Here is a 19,137-nt window from a genome sequence, read left to right as displayed (position 1 = left end):
CTCAGGCTTCCAGGCTTGGCTCACTGGTGATCAGCAGGGTTCAGATCACCCTGGATCTGCCACTCACACGTGTGTCTGGGAGGGTGAGAGAAAGGGAAGATAAGAGAGGGCAGTAAATGAGGGCAAGGAGCAGCAGGCTATTGAAATTCTACACTCACTAGGAGCCAAGTGGGCCGGGAGGCTGGTATTACTGGCTGTGCTCAGCGGGCACCCAGTGGGCAGAAATCCCATTGCCCAGTTCTCCTGGGGCGGGGGTTGAAGGGCAGACTGTAACTCTGTAGTTGTATTGTGATGGCGAAGGAGGAAACAAGAGCAGCTGATCTGGCCTGGATCAGGAGTGCCCACGTGCAAACAGACAGGCCTTTGTGTCCTGGGCCCAGACAACAGGCTGCATTCTTCCCCCACCTCGGTGACGTCCTTCACGAACATGTCCTCAGAGTGCGTTTTCAACGGATTAATCAGCTAAGGATCAGATGACACGGCATTCCCTCTGTTACCCACTCTTTGCCATAGCTGTGCCTTCACTTGTCTCTGAGCACAGAGTGGGGGGCCAGCCCCAGCCCTGCCCTTGTGGTGCTTACAGTGGGCCCCAGGTAGCTGCAGGCCTCAGAGATCTCAGCTGTCAGAATCTCAGAACACAGGAGCTGAAAGGGCCCAAGAGCAAGTCTGGCCCCCGCTTTTTATTGGAGAGGTGATGGACTAAGCGATAGGGCCATCACTGGGACCCAGGGATCCTGCCCCTGACAGCAGTGGCATCTGGTAGGAGCGTTCAGCTGCCCCAGAGTCTGGCAGTTACATCAACCCCCACCAAAGGACCTAGATCACCTCCCGGAGAAGCCTGAGGGAGATGGGTTCTTGATGAAGGCAGACTTAATTCTCACTAGGCTTGATTCTGACTGGTTTCCAAAGCAAATGGCTTTCCTTGCCCAAGCCAAATGCGGGAGACAGGAAACACCCAAGGATGTTTATTGCTGTCCTGCTTAACCACACTGTGGGACCCCTGAATGATCAGTTACCTTGTGAAATGCTTCTTTCTCTAGATGGACAAAAACGTCCCTTGGATACCAAAACGGCCATCTTCCCTGGCTTTTTGAGATCATGCTCTCAGAAATTAGAAGACTTGGGTTCTGCTTCCAGGTATGGCAACTTCAGACTGCAAGATCATAGAAGAGAAGCTCTCCTAACCCCTAATAACCACTGATCTGTTCTCCATCTCCATAGTTTTATTTTTTTTCAAGAATGTCCTATAAATGGAATAATTCAGTATGTAATCTTTTTTTACCTTCAACTTTTAATTTTGAGATAAATGTAGGTTATGCAGTGGTAAAGAATAATCCAGAGATTCTATGTGCACTTCACCCAGTTTCCTTTAACGATAATGTCTTGCAAAACTGTAAGGTTGAGATATAGAATATTTCCAACAGCACAAGGATTCCTCATTATCCTTTTATTCCCACACTCACTTCCTTTCCACCCCCACCGACTCCTTAATCCCTGGCAATCACTAATCTATTCTCCATTTCTAAAGTTTTGTCATTTCAAGAATGCCATATTTAAGGAATCATACTGTATGTAACCTTTTGTGATAGGATTTTTTCACTCAGCATAATTCTCTGGAAATGCATCTAGATTATTGTCTGTATTATTGGTCATTCCTTTTTCCCAATAAGTATTATTCTACAGTGTGGATGTACCACAGTTTGTTTAACCATTCACCCATTGAAGGATAGCTGGGCTGTTTCCAGGTTTTGGCCACTATGAATAAAGCTATTATAAACATTAGTCTACAGGATTTTGTCTGAACATTTGTCTTCATTTCTCTGGGATAATTGCCCAGGAGTGTAATTGCTTGGTCATACGGTAGTTACATGTTTAGTTTTTAAAGAAACTGACAAATCATTTTCAGATTGCCTGTAACATTTTTTACTTTCCTGCCAGCAATATGTGAGTAGTCCAGTTTCTCTACATCATCATCAGCATTTAATGTTATCACGATTTGTTTTTAGCCATTCTGATAGGTGTGTGGTGATAAAATTGTCATCTTAATTTTCTTTTCCCTAATGGCTGATGATGTTGAACAACTTTTGATGTGCTATTTACCATTTGTATATCTTCTTCAGTGAAATGTCTATTTATGTCTTTTGCCCATGATCTAATTGGATTATTTGCTTTTTTACTGTTGAATTTTGAGAGTTCTTTATATATTCTAGATACTAATCCTTTGCTGCATATGTGATTTGCAAATATTTTCCTCCATTCTGTAGCTTGTCTTTTCATCGTTTTAACAGGAGCTTTTATAGAACAAAATTTTAAATTTTCATTAAGTCCAATTTATCATTTTTTCTTTCATGATTATGTTTTTGGTATTAAGTCTGAAAACTCTTTGCCTAGCTGTAGACCTCAAAGATTTTCTCCTAGTTTTGGGGTAAAAGTTTTATATTTTTGTGTTTTACATTTAAGACCGTGATCTATTTTGAGTTAACTTTTGCTTAAGGGTGTGAGACTTAGGCCAATATTGGTTATTTAGTTGGTTGGTTGGTTGATTGATTGATTATAGGTGCCTATAGGTGTCCATTGGTGCCAGCATCATTTGTTGAAAGGCTTTCCTTTCTCTATGCAGTTGCTCTTGACTCTTGTTAAAGTCAGCTGGGCATAAAATGTCCAGAATAGGCACATTTATTGAGGCAGAAAATAGACTAGTGGTTGGTCTAGGGCTATAGGGGGAGTTGCAGAAAAGTATGGGTCACTGATAAAGGGTACAAAGTTCTTTGGGGGGTAACAAAAGTGGTCTAATATTGATTGTGGTGATGGTAGCATGACTCTGTGAATATATTAAAAACCACTGGGTTTTACATTTTAAGTAGGTGAGTTGTATGGTGTGTGAACTATATCCCAGTAAAGCTGTGACCAAAAGAAACCAGTTTGGCATATTTGTGTGGGTCTATTTCTGGGTTCTGTATTCCATTCAATTGGTCTATGTGTCTGTTACTTTGCCAATACCACAAAAACTTGATCACTGTAGCAGTACAGTAAGTCTTAAAATGTGGCAGATGGTTTCCTTTCATTTTATTTTTTCCAAAATATTTTAGCTAGTCTAGTTCCTTTGCCTTTTCACATAGATCTTAGAATGATTCTATCCATGTCTGCAAAAATCTTATCAGGGTTTGGATAGGTACTGCCGATCCTCTGTATCAATTGGTTTCACATCTATAGATTCCCAACCAAGGATGAAAATATTTTTTTAAAAAAATAAAAAATAACAATGCGACAATAAAATATACAAATAAAAACAATACAACATATCAACTATTTACATACATTTAATTGTATTAGGTATTATAAGTAATCTAAAGATGATTTAAAGTATATGGGAGGCTGTGCTTAGGTTTTATGCAAATACCATGCCTTTTTATTAAGGGACTTGAGCATCCAAGGATTTTGGTATGGAGGAGGGTGTCCTGGAGCCAATTCCCTGAAAATATCGAGAGATGATTGTATTGCAATAAGTGTATATCAATTTGGGAGAAATTGACATCTTTGTTAAATTTTCCAATTCATGTTGTGCAGGAGATGGGTTTTATGAATATATATATATACAGGAAATATATATATATTAGAAATATATAGGAAATACACACATATATATATATAATTTCCAATTCATTAACATGGCATGTCTCTGCATTTATTTAGATGATTTCTTTCATCAATGTCATGTGATTTTCTGAATTTAAGTTTTGTACGTTTTGTTAGATTTACTTAAGTATTTCTTTTTTTAAGGCTATTGTACATGATATTGTATTTCTAATTGTAGTGTTCAAGTCTTCACTGCTAGTATATAGATGTATGACTGATTTTTGTATGTTTGTCTCGTACCCTGTTACATTGCTGAATTAACTGATTAGTTTTGGATTTTTTTTGTGGATGCCATGGAATTTCTATGCAAATAAGCATTTCATCTGAAATAGAAAGTTTTATTTATTCCTTTCTGATCTATATGCCTTTTATTTTCTCTTCTTGCCTGATTAAACTGGCCAGAACTTCCAGGACTATGTTGAATAAGAGTGGTGAGAGCACACATCCTTGTTTTGTTGCTGAACAAAGTATTCAGTCTTTACAATTAGGTATAATGTTAGCTGCAAGTTTTTCGTAGATGCTTTTTATCAAGTTGAAGTTTCTTTCTATTATTGTTTTTCAAAAAAACTTTTTATCATGAATAGGCATTTAGTTTCATTGAATGGTTTTTCTTTTACATCAGTTGATATGATCATCTAATTTTTCTCCTTTTTTAGTCTGTTAACATAGTGAATTACATTGATTGCACCAGCCTTGTATCTCGGGAATGAACTCTAATTGGTGACTTTTTATATATTGCTAAATTCTATTTAGCAATAGAATAATTCTTTTTATATATTGCTAAGTTCTAGTTCTTATTTTCTTAGAAACTTTTGCATCTGTATTCATGAAAGATATTGTTCTGTAATATTCTTTTTTTGTACTGTCTTTGTCTGGTTTCGGTATGCAGGTATACCAGCTTGATGAAATAAATTGGGGTGGGTTCCATCCTATTTTATTTTCTGGAAAATATTTTGTAGAATTGAAGCAAATTCTTCTTTATTCTTTTTTATTCTCCAAAAACACCATTTAGACCTGAAGATTTCTTTGTTAGGCATTTTTTCACTACCAATTAATTCCATTTATTTAGTAGCTTTGGGCTATGCAAATGATCTATTTCATATTGGGTGAGTTGTAGTAGTTTGTATTTTTGAATAGATTTGTCCATTTCATGTAACTTGTCAAATTTGTGTGTAGAGTTGTTCATACTATCTTTTTTTATTAACCATTTGATGCCTCCATGATCTGTAGTGATATGCCCTGTTTCATACCTGATATTAATAATTTGTGTCTTCACTCCTTTTTTCTTTGTCAGTCTTGCTAGAGAGGTTTGTTGATTTTATTGATCTTTCAAAGGATCAACTTTTTGTTTCATTGATTTCCTCTACTGTTTTTGTTTTAAATTTCATTATTTCTGTGTTTAATTTTATGATTTTCTTCCTTCTGCTTGCTTTGGGCTTATTTTTTTCTTCTTCTGTATGTTCCTGAGATGGGAGTTCAGATTATTGGTTTGATACTTTCCTCCTTTTTCTAGAGTATGCATTTACTGCTATAAATTTTACTCTCAGCACTGCTTTAACTGTGTCCCATAAAAATTTTGTTGCATTTTCATTTACATTTAGTTCAATGTACTTTTTAATTTCTCTGAGACTTTCTCTTTGATTTATGTATTATTTAGAAGTGTGTTGTATAGTTTCTAAGTGTTGGGTCATTTTTTCCACTTTCTTTCTGTTACTGATCACTAACTTGAGTTTATTGTGGTCAGGAGAAGACACTCTGTATGATTTCTTTTAAACTTGTTGAAGTTTATTTTATGGACCTCGATCTGATCTATTTTGGGATATGTTACACTGACAATTGAAAAAAATGTATGTATATTCTGCTGTTGTTAGGCACAGTATTCTATAAATGCTGATTAGATCTTTGTGTTTTTGTTTTGTTTTGTTTGTTTGTGTGTTTGTTTTTTAGATGGAGTCTTGCTTTGTCACTCAGGCTGGAGTACAGTAGCATGATCTCGGCTCACTGCAACCTCCACCTCTTGGGTTCAAGTGATTCTCCTGTCTTAGGCTCCTGAGTAGCTGGGATTACAGGCATCCACCACACCTGGCTAATTTTTGTATTTTTAGTAGAGGCAGGTTTTCATCATGTTGGCCAGGCTGGTCTCAAACTCCTGACCTCAAGTGATCCACCCGCTTCGGCCTCCCAAAGTGCTGGGATTATAGGCATGAGGCACCACGCCCAGACTATATCTCCTTACATAGCTTTTTCAATAGTTTCTTTTGGTATTGTGTTATATGTACATATCATAGTCTACTGCTGCCATCACTTTTTAAAAATTCTACTCCTGTGACAGACCATCATTTTATCAGTACACATGAAGTGTAGAAACCTTAGCCTCCCTTTATGCCTTTTTATCCTCTCCTTATTATAATTTTCTTAAATATTTCCTTTTCACATTTAGAACCACCTCAGATAGTATTATAATTTTTACTTCAATTATCAAACAAAATCTAAAATACTCAAGAGGAATCTTTACCCATATTTTTGATTACCACTTTTTTTTGTTCTTCCTGCCATTCCAAGATTCCATCTTTTATCATTTCCTTCTGTTAGAAAACTTTGTCTAGCCATTCTGTTAGAGTAGGTCTGCTAGTGATACATTTTCTTAGTTTGACTTTATGTTCACTGAGCATGTTTTCACTTCCCCTTCATTCCTGAGGATGTTTTCCTTGGATATAGGATTCTGAGTTAACATGTTTCAACACTTGAAAAATGTTGTGCCACTTCCTTTTGCCTCCATGGTTTCTGATAAGAAATCCACTGTTACTTGAATTATTTTCTCTTATGAGTAAAGTATTATTTTTCTCTTTGCATTGAAGACTTTTTTCTCTGTTTTTAATTTTCTGAAGTTTGCTCAACATATGTCTTTACATAAATTTCTTTGGTTTTATCCTATTTGGATAAAACTTTTAGAATCTGCTTTAAAAATCTATAGGGTTTTTTGGTATTTTGCCAAATTTGGGAAATTTTCAACTGTTGTTTTTTCAGTGCTTTTTCAGCTCTGCCCTTTATCTCCTCTTCACTCCAATGACAAAATGTGTTATTTTTTTGTTATGGTCCCACAAGTGCAGAGACTATTCATTTTTTTCTCAGTGTTTTTTCTCTCTGTTGTTCACATTGATGGTAATTTGGGTAATTGCTCTATCTTCAGATTTGATGATTTTTTCCTCTTTTTCCTTCATTTTCTTATTGAGCCCATTGAGCTTGTTACTTTCATTATTGTATTTTTTCATTCTAAAATTTTCATTTGGTTCTTCTTTATACTTTCTATTTCTTTAATACTTTCTGTTTTCATTTGTTTTAAAAATGTTCATAATTGCTTTTTAATGATGTTTCCTTTAAAATCCTTGCTAGATAATTCTAACATTCCTGTCATCTTGGCGTTGGCATCCGATGATCATTTTCTTTTTATTCAGTTTGAGATCTTCATGGTTCTTGGTATGATAAATAATTTTCTATTGAAACCTGGACATTTGGGGTATTAGGTTATGAGATTCAGGATCTTACTTTAGTCTTCTATTTTAACGGACTTTCTCTGACACTGCTGGGGCAGGAAAATGGGAGAGAGACACTATTTTATTACAGCGAGGTGGAGATGGAGGACCAGGCTCTTCACTTGGCCTCCACTGACACCTGAGATTGGGGCTCCTTATCACTGTTGGGCCAGGATGGGAGTTCTAAGTCTCCACTGTACCTCCACTGACAACCTCCTGGCTCAGTGAGGTAGGGTTGCTTCTTACTGATCTCCACATGGCCACCACAGGCACCATGGGGGTGAATGGCCTCTTTACTCTGTGTAATGACGAAAAGCCCTGACTCTCTGCGAGTCCTGATGCTACCCCAACGGGGAGCAGGACAGGCAACTTCTTTCAGCCTGTTAAATGTTTAGGCTCCACATTTGATCATTGCTGGTATGGAGATTACAAGTTTGTTGTTTTTTTGGTTTTTTTTCACAATGGTTGTCAACAGTAAAGCAGTTAATTTCTAAAATGTTTCTATTTGATCAAGATGCCCTTTCCTTAGTTGTCTGGCTAGAGAGAAAAGACATTTGTTGGAGCTTTTTTTTGTCTGCATTCATCAGCATTTCCAGATTGCCAGTTTCTTGAGCACCCATTTTTGGATATGTAAGGCAAACAACAACAACAACAACATAAAACAAAAAAAAACCACAGGAAGTTCAACCCCCTGTTGTTCCTCAAATCCTAAGATCGCTAGCTGGTCTGCCTTCTTCTCTCAACCCTCGATTTTCTTTTCTTTCTTTTTTCCTAACTTTTGTTTTAGGTTTGGGGTTACATGTGAAGGTTTGTTACATAGGTGAACTAGTGTCATGGGGGTTTGTTGTACAGATTACTTTATCATTGAGGTATTAAGCCCAATACCCTATAGTTATCATTTCTGCTCCTCCCACCTTCTACCCTCAAGTAGACCCCAGTGTTTGTTGTTCCCTTGTTTGCGTTCATGAGTTCTAATCATTTAGCTTTCACTTATAAATGAGAACATGTGGCATTTGGTTTTCTGTTTTTCTGTTCCTGCATTAGTTTGCTAAGGATAATGGCCTCCAACTCCATCCATGTTCCCACAAAAGATATAATCTTTTTCTTTTTATGGCTGCACAGTATTCCATGGTGGATATGTATCACATTTGCTTTATCCAATCTGTCATTGATGGGCATTTAGGTTGATTCCATGTCTTTGCTATTGTGAATATTACTGCAATGAACATTTGCGAGCATGAGTTTTTATGGTAGAATGCTTTATATTTCTCTGGGTATATGGGATTGCTGGGTTGAATGGTAGTTCTGCTTTTAGCTCTTTGAACCCCTCAGTTTTCTTATGCTTGTTTTATATATGATTTCTAGGCTACTTATCTTGAGGAGCGGAGAAAAGCATATCTTTATCTTCCTGGAAACAGAGTCACTATGCAGCCTTTGAGACTGGTTTCTTGCACTCAGCATAATGCCTTTGAGATTCATCTATGTTGTTGCATGTATTAATAGTTTATTCCTTTTTACTGCTGAGTAGTCCACTGTACATTCCAGTTTGTTTATATGTGCATCTGTTGAAGGAAATTTTGGTTGTTTTCAGTTTGGGAGACTATGAATAGAACTGCTATAAATATTTTTGTACAGGTTTTTGCAGGAACACAAATTTTCATTTCTCTAAAATAAATACCCAGCAGCAGAAATACTGAGTTGTACAATAAATTTATGCTTAAACTTTATAAGAAACTGCTAAACTGTTTTCCAGAATGGCTACATCATTTTTCATTCCCACCAGCAGCATATGACATTTTCTGTTACTCCACATCCTTGCTCACATTTCGTATTTCAGTATTTTTATTTTATCCATATTAACAAATGTGTAACAGTATTTCATTGTGGTTTAATTTGCATTTCCCTAATAGCTAATTCTGTTTAACACCTTTTCATGTGCTTAATTGCCATCTATACATGCTCTTTGGGAAAGTGTCCATTTGAGTCTTTTGCCCTTTTTTTTTCTTTTCTTTCTTTTTTCTTTTTCTTTTTTTTTTTTTTTTTGAGACAGAGTTCTCTCTGTTGCTCAGGCTGGAGTGCAGTGGACGGATCTCACTGTAACCTCTGCCTCCTAGGTTCAAGGGATTCTCCTGCGTCAGCCTCCCCAGTAGCTGGGATTACAGGCGCACATTACCACACCCGGTTAATTTTTGTATTTTTAGTACAGACAGGGTTTCACCATGTTGACCAGGCTTGTCTCAAACTCCTGGCCTCAAGTGATCTGCCCACCTTGGCCTCCCAAAGTGCTGGGATTACAGGTGTGAGCTACCACGCCCAGCCAACTTTCTGACTCTTGATCCTCAAGGGATCTGCCCTCTTCAGTCTCCCAAAGTCCTGGGATTATAGGCATGAGCCACCACACCTGGCCCTGTTTGCTGTATTGTATCAATTTCTTCCACTTCTCTGCACTTAGAACCAGTTCTGTCTCTCTCCCTCTACTGCAGTATGCTCAAGGACCGTGATCAGCTGACTTCTGGAGGTTTTCATTTATCAGATTGACGTACAACTCTGACAGGTAACCAGGAGGAATGAAGTCCAGCATGAATTTGGCCCCCATCAGATGTGTAGAAGAGCCAGGAGATGAGGGTCAAGAGAGGGAACAACTGATGAATAAAAAAGTGCCCCAAGAAAATTCACATGCTTGGCAGTATTTCTTTTAGCACCAGCTTTTTCTGCTCCTGGCTCCTGGGGAGAAAAATGTCTCCTGCTAGTTCTGAGGCAAACCCAGGGCCACTGGACTCCCAGGGACACAGGAATGTCACCCATGCTCATGGGCTTGATTGTGTTCCAATGGCATTCATATTTCCCTGTCTCCAAAGGTACCTTCTGTTGTACTTGTGTTCCAGCTGGAGCTCTGCTTATGAGACTCCTGGAAGTGGATGTCCTGTTGCCAGCCACGTCTCGGAGGTTACTTACTACAGCAGGCACACCATTCTCTGCCCATTTTCTTCCAAGCAAGGAAGCCCTGCACCATTTAGCACTCATAGTTGTCCTTTATAGCTCAGTCCACCCATCCTTTTATTATTATTATTATTATTATTATTATTTTATCTATTTAATTGCAAGGAGAAATAGACAAAAACAACTATTCTTTTTCTCAATCACTTTACTTATTTTTGTTATCACTACTGAACAATTCTCAGCCATTATATTATTGATGTATCCCCCTGCCCATTCTCTTTCTTCTCTGTGAATTCTGGACAGCTTCTCGCATGCCACTAGAAGCCCACACACAAGGGCCCTCTGCTTTTCTCTGCAGAAGGCCACTCAGTGCACACAGGAGCAACCCGACAGTGCAGGTCATGTGTGTCCTCAGGGTAGCCCTTTGCTTTTAAAAATGTGTAGAATGTCAGCGAATTATTTTTATTCTTTATGAGATACATGTAGAGTTCAATGTTTATTTTGTCATTTCTTTCTTGAGATGCACATCAACATTGTGCATCTCAGAGTGAAAGCTCCCACAAGAGCTTCATCCACTGGTCCTATTTGTCCAAAAACAAGATGGATGGAGAGTATAAAAAGATGTCTTGTGCTTATAGTAAGAATGATGATGATGAACTAGGAAACACATGAAGACCTTCCCCTGCCACTCACCTCCATGTGATGAAGTTGGGGACATAGTTTGACGTGGGTCCCCCGGAAGGACCAGGGGATGTGGAAGTCCAAGATGAGATTCAAACTGGGTTCCCCTACCACCTCCTCACACCTCAGTCCAGATAGAACAAGGGCAGCCTTGATCAGAAGAACCTGGGGCTTCTACCAGAAAGTACTAGGAAGGAAGTGATGGAGCCAGAGGATGCAACTCATGTGGATGAGACCCATTTGGCCAACGCACAGCCTGAGAATGTGAGTGGAAGCTCATCCCTAGTGCGTAGGGGTGTGCAGTCAGCCAGTCTTAGGCCCAGCCCAGCCCCAGCCCCACTGATGTCACTTTGGTGCTAGATTTGTGAGGACAAGGGAGACCAGATCCTGGCTGCCTTGCCTCTTTCTCCCTCCACTCCCCGTTGCCTCCCTGAGTCACTGCTCAGCAATAACCACTTCAAAGCGGAAGCTACAGCAGTCCCAACTCTGGGCTTGATGCCAGACTTGTCCAGTTCAGATGATATAGACATTTGGACTGCCATCCTTTTGGCTTCAAGTCATTTGATTGGGCTTTTCTTCAGGACTTACACTCCCTTTACGCATCCTAACTGCTCAGAGAGTGCTGAGAGAAATCATTTTTTCAGGAGTCAGTTGAGATGAGGGTTGGAGAGCAAGAGGGGTCATTGTGTCCTCTGTGACCTGCTGTGATATGACCAGGAGGAGGCCTCACCCAGAAGCAGGCAGAGGCAAGAAAGGGCACCCTGGGAAGGGGCATGTGGGGCCATCATGCCCTCCTGTTCCTCTACAAGGTGGCCCCAGCCTTTGAGTATGGACTAGGAGACCTGGCCCTTTTGGAAGCGGGATGCTGGCACTATGGTTATTAAAAGTTGCCCTGTGCGCCTGCCATCCTACCTGACCTTAATCCCCTTGCTTTGGTTAATCCAGTCACTTGTCTCATCTTTAGTACATGCTCCAAAAACCCTGTAATAAGTTCCTTTGGGAAACCTTGTGTTCCAGATGCCCAAGTAATTCTTTCAGTGTTCTGAGGGCCATAAAACGAGCAAACTGAGGGAGGGGCAGGCTAAAGATTCCTCTGAATGTCAGGTGGATCTAGTTTTTTCTTTGACGTCTCTTCTATCTCAAAGCACATCTTGCTTACCTTGCTGGCCACACATTGCTAAAGGAATCTGTGCTAGTTTTTTCTTACTCCATTTCTAGATTTTTTTTCCCCAGACCAACTCAACACGTGAGAAGATTTAGCCAGTATCCAAGGTCAAGGCTGCACCCCTAACAGCCTGATGTGTATGTGGGCAAAAGTTCTAGAAAGAATAGCCAGTCCTCCCCTGCCCTGTTGTGACCTGTAGAAGACTCTTCAGCAAAGCAATACCCCTAGCTGCACCTGACCCTGGGCGTGACCTCCAGCCCAATCCCAACAAGTACATATGGAGCCACAGATCATAGTCAAAACATGCTGGGCTTCCTTCAGTGGCTGGCTGTGCATAGTCATAGAACAGAGCTGCACAAAAAGGCCAATTTCTATCCATCTGAATTTTGACATTTGTTTGCTATTCAATCTTGGGTCCAAACTACTCACCGCCTCGGTTTCTTCATATGAAGATGAGGAAACTTATCTCTCTAAATTTTGATTTGCAGTGAGACACATGATCCAGTTTGAATCTTATTAATTTGTTGTGTGCCTGATTTTTACTTTTTATTTATCCTTAAGATTGCCCTCTCATTGTGGTTTTAATTTGCATTTCCCTGATAATTAGTGATGTTGAGCATTTTTCATATGTTTTTTGGCCATTTGTACATCTTCTTTTGAGAACTGTCTATTCACATCCTTTGCCCAATTTTTGATGGGATTATCTGTTTTCTTCTTGCTGATTTGTTTGAGTTCCTTGTAGATTCTGGATATTAGTCCTCTGTCAGATGCATAGTTTACAAATAATTTCTCCCACTCTGTGGGTTGTCTGTTTACTCTGCTGATTATTTCTTTTGTTGTGCAGAAGCTTTTTAGTTTAATTGGGTCCTATCTATTTATTTTTTTTGTTGTTGTTGTATTTGCTTTTGGGTTCTTGGGCATAAACTTGGAGGAACTTTGGAAAGCTCAGATTGTGGACAGTAGGTCCTGGGACCTGCAGGCCTTAACAGATGCCCAGGTGACTTCAATGGTCTGCCAGGTTTGGAAATCACATGTTTCCAGGCTCACAGCCCAACTCCTTTACCTGGCATAGAAGGCTCTCTGTGATCTTGCTCCCTCTGCCTTCCAATCCTATTTCATTTCATGCCTCTTTCCTAACAGTTTATGGAATTTCGTGGCCCAACAGTGCTGAAAGCCAACAGTATTCACACACATGATGTTATTTCACCTCTCTGCTTTAAGACACAGTCATGCATCACATAATGATGTTTGGGTCAATGATGGAACATATATACAATGGGGGTTCCATAAAATTATAATAGAAAAATTCCTATCCCCTAGCTATGTCATAGCCGTGCTAAGTTCAGTGCATTACTCATATGTTTGTGATGATGCATGATGCATGACACAACATGCCATGACATTGGATTCAAATGGTAAAAGTGAATCAGTGGGGAGGCCACTGACAGCTAAGGGCCTTCAGCTCATCAAAGGGAAAAAACAAAAATTCCTAGTATCTAAGTCTTAACACAGGATATTTTGAGTTTCCCTTTGAGTTAACCTTTATAGGGTGTAAACGAGCATACCACATTGCCAGTTGTATAGAAATATAGCACATATAACTACATATAGTGCACAATACTTGATAATGATAAAAATGATTATGTTACTGGTTTATGTATTTACAATACTGTATGTCTTATTGTTAGAGTGTATTCCTTATATTTATTAAAAAAAAAAAAAAAAAGAAGGTTAACTGTAAAACAGTCCCAGGCAGGTCCTTCAGGAGGGATTGCAGAAGAAGGCATTGCCTCATAGGCGATGACGGCTCCAGGCATGTTATTGCCCTGAATACCTTCCAGTGGGACAAGATGTGGAGGTGGGAGAGAGTGATATTGATGATCCTGACCCTGTCTAGGCCTAGGCTAATGTGTGTGCTGTGTCTATACTTTTGATAAAAGGGTTTAAAAAGTTAAAAAAAATTAATAGAAAAAGGCTTATGCAATAAGGATATAAAGAAAGAAAATATTTTTATATAGCTGTACAATGTATTCGTGTTTTAAGGCTAAGTGTTATTACAAAAGAGTCAAGGTTTTTTAAAAATGTAAAAGTCTATAAAGTAAAACACAACAGTAAGCTAAGGTTAATTTATTATTGAAGAAAAAAATTTCTTAAATAAATGTAGTGGAGCCTAAGTGTACAGTGTTTATAAAGTCTACAGTACTGTAATGTCCTAGGCCTTCACATTCACTCACCACGCACTCACTGACCTGCCCAGGGCAACTTCCAGTCCTGTGAGCTCCATTCATGGTAAGTGCTCTATATAAGGGCGCCATTTTTTATCTTTTATACCATATTCTTACTGTACATTTTCTATGTTTAGGTATGTTTAGCTACACAAATCCCATTGCATTACAATTGCCTACAGTATTCAGCATGGTAATGCTCACAGACTCAAGTTGTACCTTTCGGAATACTGCTGTGTTATGATACCAAATACCGTAGGCAATTGTAGCATAGTGGTTAAGTATTTGTGGGTAGTCTAGGTGTGTAGAAGGCTATACCGTCGAAGTTTGTCTAAGTATATTCTATGATGTTCACACAATGATAAAATCGCCTAATGACGTATTTCTCAGAATATGTCCCATCATTAAGAAACATGTGACTGTACTTCCCCTTCTTCCCACAATGGCCTCTTCTAACTTGTCACCTGAAAAATTCCCATTTGTCCTTTCAGCTCCAGCTCAGACATCAAAGAGTTTTTGCAGAATTATTCCACTTATATAAAGTTCAAAACAGGCAAAACTAACCTATGCTTTAGTAGTCAGGAGAGTGGTTACCCCTTGATGAAGGTGGCAGATGCTAGTCATGTTTCTTGATCTGGGTGCTAGTTACACAGTTTTACTCCAGTTTGTGAAAATTGATCAACTGTGCACTCATGACATGTGCAGTTTTTGTACAACCAGTTCAGATGACTCTTCCTCCAGGAAGCCTTTGTGGATACCTCCCTTAGAGTTAATTCTGCCCCTTTCCTGTTGCTGCTCTGCCTAGTTCTATCTTCTTTTGGGGTATTTAACACTCTGAATTACAATTCCTTTATTGACTTGTCTGCCTCTCCATCTAAACTGGGAGCTACTTGAGGACAGGATCTGAGAATCCCCAGCACCTGCCAGCATTCTCCCACATGCTCAATAGATGCGAAGGACTGAATGAAGGAGCAAAGAGAGGAAGAAAGCATGAGCTTGGGTGCAATGGCACCTGCTCCTTTTATCTTTCTTCTTATCAAGAATACACGATATTGTTTTTAACCAACCAGGGCAAGAAATGTAAACAGTCTCCCTCATCACCCCTCTTGTGCCTGAGAAGGATTGCCTGTGCCCCCACAGCTGGGGATCTGGCCTCTGCAGCCCCTAGGGTGCTCTGCTGGGCTCTCAGTCCACCAAGCCAGTAGCCGCTCCTCTGATCTCATCTCTTGTGTAAACGCCACAGTCCAGAAGGCTTCCCATGGGATCACCGAGTTGGCATCTGCTCACTGTCTTCTATTATTGCTTAGCTGGAGAAAACATTTCACTGCTCCAGGCAAGTCATAACAATAACAAAAAAAATTTTTAAGGGCTTATAGGACTAGGAGGGGTTCCTGTGGCCACTTCTGAGCTAAAAGCAGACTCACCACTTGGCAACTGGAATGCCACTCCCTACCTGCATCCTCCTCTACCTTCAGTCCTCCCTGTGTCGCCTCAGGTCCCACTTCCTGCAGGTACCCCAGGCTTTTTCCCTCTCTTTCTACTAGCAAGACCAGCTGCTGAGACAATGGCCACCTATAACTCAGTGTACACAAATATGACTAAGTCTGAAGTAGCTCTGGTGTGGTGAAAAGAGCTCTGGGCTTGGAACCATAAACTCCAGGTCTCAGTTCTATCACTGTCACCTACTACCTAGGAGCAAGTCACTCCAACTCTCTTGATCTTGCTCCCCTTTTATATAAACCAAGACATAAACAGGGTATATCACCTATGGATTGCTAGGAGCATTCACAGTGAGATGAGGAATCACAAATACTTCCATACTGCTGTAAATTTCCATGCAAATATGAATAGTATTACAGGTCACACGGACGGAAGGGCGCCTTTTCAAGGGGCAGTTGCACTTTAAACCTCACATTCTGAAGGAATTTCCAACATCATTGACTGAGGTGGGGAGAAATTGTGGGTCAGATGACTTTCTGATAAGAGCACTCCAAGACAAAAGGAAATGGAAGTATGTGGAAGGTCACTCACCTTCTTTAGGGAGCTGTATTTCCACATCCTGAACATCCAGTCTCACTGGTTTTCAACAAGCCTGTCCCTAAGGTCAGAGGAGCCCTTCACTATGTAGTGGCTATTCTCCAAGACATAGTTGAAGCTCCAGCCTCATTCAGTGGCCAACACTGATGGCCCACCCCTGCCTGCTGCTCCTCTAAAGGACTGCTAAAATTCCCTGCACACACCTGTCTCACAGGTGCAGAAGCCAAACCAGATGGGCAGGAAAACACACCTTCATCTGTCAACATGCCATGTCATTGGATTCGAATGGTAAAAGTGAGTATGGGGAGGCCATTGACAGCTAAGGGCCTTCAGCTCATCAAAGGGAAAAAACAAAAATTCATAGTATCTAATCTAAGTCTTAACAAAGGATATTTTGAGCTTCCCTTTGAGTTAACCTTTAAGGGTGTATATGCCCAAGGAATCCCAGGTGAAATTGTAGTGCAATTGCATAGGAATATCTGATGGAGTGAGGTCTGAGACACATTCCTGTGATGTTAGCAAGCTTGTTCCCAGAGCATCTAGAGGGGAAGAAGAAGATAGTCATCCTCAGATGCTCACAGCCACTGACAGAGCACCCAGCAACATGGTGGCAATGAGAATGGCATTGCTGTTTGATGGGCTTGGGATGGAATCCTGGCTCTGTCCTTTATTCAGCGTGGGACCTGGTGACCCTTGGAAAAGTTAGAGTCAGGTGCCACCAACTCAGTTTCCTCAATTATACAATAGTAATTAAAATGCCTACCTCATAGTGGTACTTCGTAAATGAAAGAAAGATGATGCATGCAGAGTGCTTACCAGTGACTGGCAGGTAAAAACTCACTAAATGGTAGCTGTTTTAATATTGTGCTTCAGAACTAATTTTCTAGCAAGTGGCCCTTTACATAAGGACCCAAACGAACATAAGCATAAGTTAAATTCCATTTTCATCCTCCAAATATCTGTTAGCAAATGAAGCAGGGACACCTAGGCAAAAGGTGTATTAAAGAATATCGTTTCTTATCACTTCATTTAGGTCATGGTACAAGCTGAAGGTGAAAAGTATCTATGGGGGTGCATACTGATAGCCTGTCATTCTCACCTAGGCAAATCAGATTCTCCCAAGTGGGGGAAGAACAGAACTTCCAAAGATGGTCCCAGTCTAAGCCACCCACACCAACTAAAGAGATGTTCTAAAGTTGCAGCCAATCCTAAGAAATAGCCACATTGGCTATCTCTTATGGGGCCACCTGGTATCATCTTGATTCTTAATGAGAATGACCAGTCATTCAGGGACTGGGCTCCCCATGCATAAGTAACCCCCCAAACTTCTAAAAACATCTCGCTAAAAGAGAACTGAAATCCTATATTTCAACCACAGCATAGGCACCTAATCCCACCTACCAAATTATAATCATTTTGCATCAGCCATTTCCATACTTGTGGCCTATAAGTTTCAATTACCTTAGGGGACAGTCAAGTAACAAAGAAGGAGAGTTTCTTTATAAGAAGGCCTCCATTATGGAGCTTCTATCTCAGAAAAGCAGTCATCCTGCCAAGACCTTACTAGAGCATATAGTTCATAAATGTTTATTGAGCAATTGACTGATTCATTGATTCATTAATTTAGTTATTCAACAAATGCATACTGGGCACTTACTTCTGCAAGGCTCAAAGGCCAGAGATGATTAAGAGACAGTCCCTGATCTAAAGAAACTCAAAATCTAGTGGAAGAGTATAAAAAAGCTGACAATAATATTAGGAAGAACAAAATACATGCTCTAGATGAGCTGCAAGTGAATTGCTGTGAAGCTCAGAGGGAGGAGCAGTTTCCCGGCATAGAAAAAACACTCAATAAGATGCTGGTAAATGAAGGCTGATGGAGCTGGTGAGCACTTGGCTACTGGTGAAATACTGGCTCCCAGACATGCTCTGCAAAGCAGCCTCATCTTGGCCCACTCCACTTCTGCACCGCCTCTGCCCACCACAGACCCCCACCTGAGGCCCTGTGATGGGCTCTGCCCTTAGCAGAGCTGGCCTGATTCCTTGCAGCATTCTGAGCTCTTCCTCTCTCTATTGAATGCAGGCCAAGCATTGATCTTCCAGCATCATCAACATGCCACATCACTTTGCAAAACCTGCATCTTACAGGCTAAGCTAATGACCCCCAAGGGATCTTAGGCAGGAGGCTCAGGTTGCAGAAAAATTGGTTCAGTTCTGAGCCCTGTTGTGACTAATCTTTTCTACCTTCTATTAAATGAGGATCTTATCAATCCGGGGGCTTCTTTTGCTCTGCGTAGGAAATTGAATAGAGAGAAGTACAAGACAGCCAAAAGGGGAAGGAGCAAAATACATAGCAGCATCGGGAATTTTGTCAAGAGACATAGAAGTGCCCAGCAGTTGACAGTTTCTCTGTTGTACAAATAGAAGCAGCCTGTTGACTTAATACAATAAAATCCCAGGGGCACTCTGTGATGTTTCATAATCATATCTGGGACTTGCAGTTTTGAGATTTGCAAAGCTGTATTCTAATGGCAAAGTGGAACCAAAGCAGACCCTTTGAAAGAGGTGATCTCAGCAGCCCTGTGGGTCAGGGGAGCAGGGTGTGGCTCAGGGGACCGTGGGAAGGGTCCCCTCAAGGCATCGGCACAGGACAGAGGAAGGGTCAGGGTCTGCAGGGGAAGGTCTGGATTAGGGTCCTGGCTCTCTACAAACCAGACATGAAACCTTGGATAAATCACTTCACCTTTGTGAACCTCAGCCTTCTCGGTGCAGTGGTATTGATATTTACAACTAATTGATCACAAGCAGTTACAGATTTCTTTGTTCCTTCTCCACTCCCACTCCTTCACTTGACTATCCTTGGAAACAAAGTGGGAGTAGGCCGGACGCGGTGGCTCATACCTGTAATCCCAGCACTTTG

The 19,137-nt window shown here is 40.4% G+C and overlaps 1 protein-coding gene across 3 annotated transcripts in view; it reads right to left on the bottom strand.

Moving 5' to 3' along the window:
• Positions 1 to 19,137, bottom strand: part of CD58 (CD58 molecule) — a 151,079-nt gene that overhangs the window by 13,541 nt on the left and 118,401 nt on the right. The window contains exon 7 of one of the 3 annotated variants that reach the window (XR_010123696.1): positions 7,960 to 8,731. The exons of the other annotated variants lie outside the window; for them this stretch is intronic. The gene's annotated coding sequence lies outside the window, so the exon portion shown is untranslated. Of the gene's footprint in view, positions 1 to 7,959; positions 8,732 to 19,137 lie in introns of those variants that run through there. 3 annotated transcript variants of the gene reach the window in all.

This window comes from Pongo pygmaeus, chromosome 1 (genome assembly GCF_028885625.2).
Source record: "Pongo pygmaeus isolate AG05252 chromosome 1, NHGRI_mPonPyg2-v2.0_pri, whole genome shotgun sequence".
NCBI classification, from domain to species: domain Eukaryota; kingdom Metazoa; phylum Chordata; class Mammalia; order Primates; family Hominidae; genus Pongo; species Pongo pygmaeus.
Note: the sequence above shows the minus strand (reverse complement) of the source record. Positions and strands in the feature narration are given on the sequence as shown.